Below are 7212 nucleotides of genomic sequence, written 5' to 3'. Positions count from 1 at the left end.
GATTTAAAAACGAAATACAAGTACACATCCAGTTTAGCTTCAGTAAAATATCTAGCGAACAGAGTAAAAAACTGATGCTGCAAATGAACAAAGTAAAAATGATGACACATGTACTGCTTGGGCCAGGAGGCAAGAAGAATATAGACAACTAACCATAGCTTGGATGGTTCGAACCTTTTGCAATCACGAGAGGTAGGGCTTAAACCGTTGATTTAAACCGTCCAATGTTTCTTTTTTCTCATGCTCTGTTTTTCTTCAACAAAAATTTGATGGAATCTTCCCACTTGTGAGGACCCCTCACATGCTTATGTCCTGAAACCTTAATCAAGTTGCAACCCTAGCATATAAATAGTACCACAGTGTCGGAGAGGTTAGGTCGACTTTCGGAACACTTAAATATCACAGTAGAGGAAGCAGATCATAACATACAGTCTCCTCCCCTGCCCTCAATTTCTTACTTAGCCTGACTTTAAAACCTCTCTTCATTATGCCCACCACTAGAGTAATTACGGGTGCTTGTATTGTTCTTTTTTTCTTGATTTTGTGTCATGAAGTTGTTCATGTGGAGGGAAGGCCTTTAAAGTCTGAGCTGTGCAAGAAACGCTCAACAAATAATGATAACTCTCAGAATGTGCCAGAAAATGGTAATCACGGCCTGGCAGCCGGTCAAGAGCAAACAAGTAAGGTCAAGTATGTTGATGATTTTCGACCCACAGAACCAGGTCACAGTCCGGGAGTTGGTCACTCCGTCAACAATTGAACTTCTATCTCTAGTTCTCATTGAACCAACGATGCCGCCAGTTGCTTGGGGTTGAAGTCCTGATGGTGGGCAGAAGGACAAGTTATTGATCATTTCTGATTATTTATTTTCCCTGAATTGAATGTACATAAATTAAGTTGTTCTCAATTAATTAAGCATTCAGTCTCTCTTAATCTGAATAATTTCTTAATTAAAAGTAATCTAGCATTACTCCTATCAGTTATATCTTTAATTTCAAATAGCTGAAATAACCTTCATATCAGTATATATGTTGGCACCTTTAGGATGATATGCGAGGATTATGACAGGGTTGAATCACCAAGAGAATCGTTACTATTCAGGATCTAAAGCTTACGGCCCTACGTGAATATACATATGCTATTCCCAGCGTGTGTGTGTGTGTGTGAACATACATGCAATGCGTGGGTTACAAGGTAATCGAGACATTTCAAGAAATATTGAAAACATACGTTTTCCATCATTAATACAAGGATCATTATACTCGTACTCTTACAAGCTAACCGATCGGAGAGCTAAGGTCCGAGCTAAATGATCGTAGAGATGTGCATTGGGCAGTCCGTATGCGTTTTTGTAGGCAGTAATTCAGTCTTCTGAAACCTAGATTATTAGATTATAAGCTACTCAACTCATTTTTTTCTTAATTACTAAATTTGATGAATAAGTTTGGATTTCATATGGTCTCTTTATGGGTATACGTACACGAAAGTCTAAATGCATGAATTGACACTTTCAACCCGAAAGTCTGTTATTAGATTGTGGATCCATTCTACATATATTAAGTTAAAAAATAGTTCCAGATTATGAATTAAGGAAGGATTTTGCCAAGAAGATGAACAAGATCACTGAAACAAGTCCTTTCATGCTTTGAACATGCATGCCTTGAGAACTGTGCAGACTTAGCATGGAGATGGAATCAATAAAATCCATTTGAAGAATGAAATAATATAAATCAATCTGGTCAGTTATTTAAAATCAAGAGACTATGTTTCAATTATGAAGAAAGGAAGCTGGAGGACTTGTATGAAGTTATATCAACATAATTAACCGATGGAAAGAGGCAGCTGACGACGATGGAAATCAATATGCCTTGATATCGAGATTTAAACTATAACTAGATTGAATTGTAAATAGGTCAACGAGCATAGTTCTTTTTTCAGCATTTGTTTCCTGCATCTTTTTTGCTAAATGTATCTTCGCTCTCTCTTTTTTCATTTTTCTTTCTCGCTAGAAAGAGGGCATAAAGCCCTAGACATCTTCTTTCTCTTTTCAATATTAACAAAAACACCATAACCAGCAACTTTTTAGGTAAGCTTCCGAATCACCACTTCTTTCATGTTCTCACGATGCAAGTTGTTATTCTGTTAATTTGGTGCCAAGAAATTTATCGAGCATTTATACTATCACACCACTTCAGATTCGATTTGCGTGCCTCATTGGGATCTTATCAGCTTTTGCGCTACTTGGCTGCATTTCCATCCAATAAAATCTTATGCTCTCGTTCTCATAGGATTTGAACCCAGGAATCAAAGATTGAGACCCCGTGCATTTATATTCCAGTGAATCGGAAATAAGATCTGGCATCCCTTTGGCTGCTATCTACCCATCTTTGATCTTAATATTGTTGCTTGAACAACCACTCAACCTAAAAATTCAAATTATATACATATATGTATCGGTGATCATATTGTATTTCTTAATATGCTTTCTGCTTTTATTTGATATTATGAAAAACTTTTAGACACTTAAATTTAAAGGAATGGTTCACATAAGTACTGTAAAGCCATTCCCGTTTAGCTCTCCTCCCTCGTGAGTTCATAAAGGCCTGTATAATGTACATGGACGGCAAAAGAGAAAAGATTCGGTTTAAAAATCATCAAAAAAGCAAGGTGTGGGAAGCACTGCAAAGTAGAATAATCATCTACTGATCACCGTACTTCCTTTGTAGTCTAGGGTGGGAATACAAGCACATCCCAATTGTCAAGATTTCACTATTACTTGACTAAATTAAGCCTAACTGTTTATATATATGTGTGTATATATATATATATATATATATATATATATATAGTAGCATCCAGTTCAATCCTTGCCGTAAGGAAGGAATCTTCAAGCTGGAATGCATGCAACCACCGGCATGGCTTGCCCTCGCCTCTGAGATGCATGTGGAGCGGTAATAAAACCTAAGCTTGGAAGCCTTTCGGTCCCACGTGCACTGAGACATGTTTAGTGGTCGTTAAGTTAGTTTAAAGCAAACAAGGCGATATGATCAGTAGATTTTGACCCCACCAGTTAACATACTCTTAATTTGATAGTATTAATTAATAGTTATGTGCTGATCTTGGATCTTATTTTTATTTCTTATCATCAACGACAAAGATACATTTCCTCCCTGCTAATCTTTTCATATTAATTAATAATAATAGAGTGTCGTACGTAAAGGGTTGCTTAAGACGGTTACTTTTTCTATTTTTTTGGGTTTGGTCTCATACGGAGACAGATGCTCGTGGGTTCTGCTGAGAATTTGCAACTTCAAGCATGCGTTGTGTACGGTTTTAATGCTGTTTATTTAATTAGTGCATAAATAAATATAGATTTGTTAATTGATTTTCCACTTAAAGTGCTTAATGCATGGAAGTTATTTAATTAGAGGGCGACCAGCTGCCTTTTTGAACTGAAATTTTCAAATTGACTGACCACTTTTCGAGATTCGTTTATTTTCTTAACTTATTGATTGAAAATGGAAGTACTTGAGTTTTTTAATGGCTGTTTGGAAATGTGGTTAAAAAATTTGAACTTAACCATAAAAATATATATATATATATATTAGTACTAATAAGAAAAATAGAGTGCTTGATCACCCTATTTGTCCCGGCTTTGACTATGATATGTATTATTTATGTAAAAAAAAAAAACAGATGGAGAGATGGTCGTCACAGGTGACATAACCCTTTTATTATGTCTTTATTAAAACTTTATTATTTATTGCTATCTTTTATATTTTGTGGAATATATCAAGCATATCTCTTGGTATCATGGCGAATATGGTAGTGGAGAAACCTGCCCCGCCTACATATTCATAGGAGCATATAGAGCACCCTTTCATCTTAGATTAACACTCGACCTAACCTCTTCAATTCGCTTTGAAAGTCCATAACAAATTCCTAATTCTAGAAGACCATGATGAGGTATAAACTTTAGGTCCTTTAATTAACATTATAATTTGATGATATAATAATCCAAGATCTGTAAGGATGATGCGAGTTAATTTCCTCGTACGATTATATTCCATCTCATACTATGCATCATGATTATTGTATATTACTTGATAACAATTGCTTTACTTACACAAAACTAAATAATCTAAATTTACACATATTTATATTATTTTATATTTAATTTTTTATCAAATAAATAATAATATTAAAAATTAAACTTGTGATCGCTTGATCATTAAGACTATTAATTTAACCTAAAAGCTAAAATTATTAGATGAGATCTCAACCTAAATGATAACAATTGCTTTATTTATTTAATGTCAAAGAATCATCTCAACTCAATAGTTTAAATTATTAGGTGACGTCCCAAGATATAATTTATATTATTCTCTAACACACACCCTCAAGTGAAAGCTCTTTGTGCTTGAAACTTATACAAGCTCATTCTACCTTGTGCTTGATTTTTATCAAATAAATAGAGGCGGTGATATTCAAACTCATAACCGTTTGGTCATTAAAACTTTGATATCATGTCAAATAACCATCTCAACCTAATATTTAAACTATATATTAGATGAATTCCAAGATATAATTTATATTATTCCTCTAATACTCAATACAAAATTCTCATGTTTTGCGTATTTCAACTCCAAAACAATGGATGGCGTGTTACTTAACCATTTTTATGTAAAATGTCTTGTAAGAAAATTGAGGATTTTTATGGAAATCAACCTGCACATTGTTGAAGATAGCTCAAATCTTTATCACTATTATTTTCATATTATTATTGATCGTCAAGACAACCATGCATATTTTACTTGCTTCAGGAAAAAATGAAATTATTATTTAAATACCAAAGAAGCTATTAATTTTGGTAGCAACCTACCTATCTATTGGTGTGAAATTCAAGCCCAATAAGAGAGCTCACAATCTAATTAGCCAGCAGGCTTAATCTCTGGATTTTAAAGCCCAATAAGGATCTCCTACGCATTCACGGCCCACTACAATCTCTAATCCTTTTCGGCTCTCTGATGAATGATGGCCGTGACATCCAAACTATTGGGGGAAAGAGAACAGAATAAACACCAGAGTCCAAAACAAACCTACCTCTGGCATTAAAAAATAAATATTATTACATGTCTTAATAATTATAATTTATTTATTTATAATAGTATAATGAAAAGGAGTTCAAGCCTGAATAACTCCAACTTTCTCCATTAAAAAATAATATAATAAAAATGGTTACATCTTATCACGCGACCTAAAACCCAATTTCCAGTGAACAAATGAAGAAAATAAATAAAGTACAATTTTATCAAGGCGTGGGTTCAAATATCCTCGGTGCATTTTCAATATGGTGATTATCACAAAGCGACGACCTTCGTGATTTGGGAAAAGCTGCATGACAGTGACAAAACCCTTTGAATAAGTGAACAGCCACACTTGTGGAATTGAAGAGCCATGAAGTGACCCTTTCGCTTTCCATTTCCAATTGAAGACGGCAGGTCGAATGATACAATTCGAGTTTAAAACGATTTAATAAACCACACGAAAATAACTGAAGTGGCCAAGTTGGCTACTCCTTTTCTTGTATGCATGTGAGCATGACGATAATAATCTTCTCGTAATTAACAAGAGGACTCGTCCTGCTACAACACAAGATGAGCTATCACGAGTTAAAGCCAATGAAAAAAATTATTTTTTTTATAAATACATCATTCCATTTCTTATAAAATGACCGAAATAATTTATATCAATTTAAAAAAAAATTATTTTATTTTAAATCTTAGTCCGTTCTAGATTTTTTTAGTTAAATTTCGGCTAGAATATTCTGATTTCATTTCACATATTCCATTCTGATCTTGAAAAGTCGTTGAATCAAATTAAACCTAGTTTAATTTAATTAATTAAATTATCCAAGTATAAAAAGTTTTTTTTTCATTACTATTTTTAATAACAATGATATTGAAAAATATTATTATTATTTTTTATTAAAAATGATATTGATTTTTTTAAAATTAGATTTATCACTAATATATATGGTTTTATATTCATGTTTTTTTTTCATGTTTATACTTTATAGAAATTTAAGCAAAATAAAGGATGCTTGATAACATTGACCTAGCTTTATATTTAAAATATTTATGTTAAAACATTTTACTATCATAATATTTTGATATTTTGTTTAAGTTAAATTATTTTAAGTTAACGATCTATTTAATCTTGACTATTTAGAAATATTTTAAATTTTAAAATTATATTTGTTTGACATTGTGTTTATATTGCATAATATAATTAATTTATCTTGAAATTAAATTATATTTGTTGAATTTTTTTATATACATATATATATATATATATGAATAATATAACCTCAAAACAACACGTTAAAATACTCTAAAATTAAAATATTTTATTTTAATTAAAAAAAATACTTATCAAAATAAAATTGACATCCTTGTCTATATTAAAGGGAGATCCAAGACTATTCAAAAAGTCACTTTAACATCATGTGTGAGCAAGTGTGCTTGGAAATTTCATAGTGACTTCAACCCTACTCCTAATCTAATTATGTGATCTAAATATGTGTAAGTTGTTTTAATGTGATTTAGATGTGACTGAATCAATTTTAATAGTCTAAAATCAAATTGACCGCTGAGTAATAAATGTCTAAGGATAAAATTGAGAAGAAAATAATAAAATTGATAGGAAAATAAACCTTCTAACCCAACTTCTTGTCTAACTCGGGTTTAAAATTCAAGCATGTTGGAGTTGCCTCGACATAACATAATCGACTTAACAGTTTAAAAGCAACCCAATCAACCAATAAAAAAAATATGATGATAAAATTGAAAAAAAATATACCTCAACTCAACTTCTTATCTCACCCGAGTTTAAAATTAAACTATTTAGAAGTTATTTTAATATAATACAGTCAATCTCATCGGTTCAAATGTATCATGAATAATTATTAAAAAGAAATGAGGAATGAGGTTGAGGGAAAAAAAGAATTTAAATTAAAAAAAAAAAAAAAAAAAAAAAGGGAAATGAAAGTTCTTCTGTTCTCTTTCGAGACGCGCCTAAGCCCAGTCTGAATGCTAGATTTCTAAACAAGAAGGTGAAGGGAGAATCACTTAATGGAAAGAATCAAAGAGCTCCAACAAGGTCTACAATCAGATTAGTCAATTTTCTCATAAGCTAGAACTACAAGTTCCA

Source organism: Populus alba, chromosome 7 (assembly GCF_005239225.2).
Source record: "Populus alba chromosome 7, ASM523922v2, whole genome shotgun sequence".
Lineage (NCBI taxonomy): Eukaryota > Viridiplantae > Streptophyta > Magnoliopsida > Malpighiales > Salicaceae > Populus > Populus alba.
Note: the sequence above shows the minus strand (reverse complement) of the source record.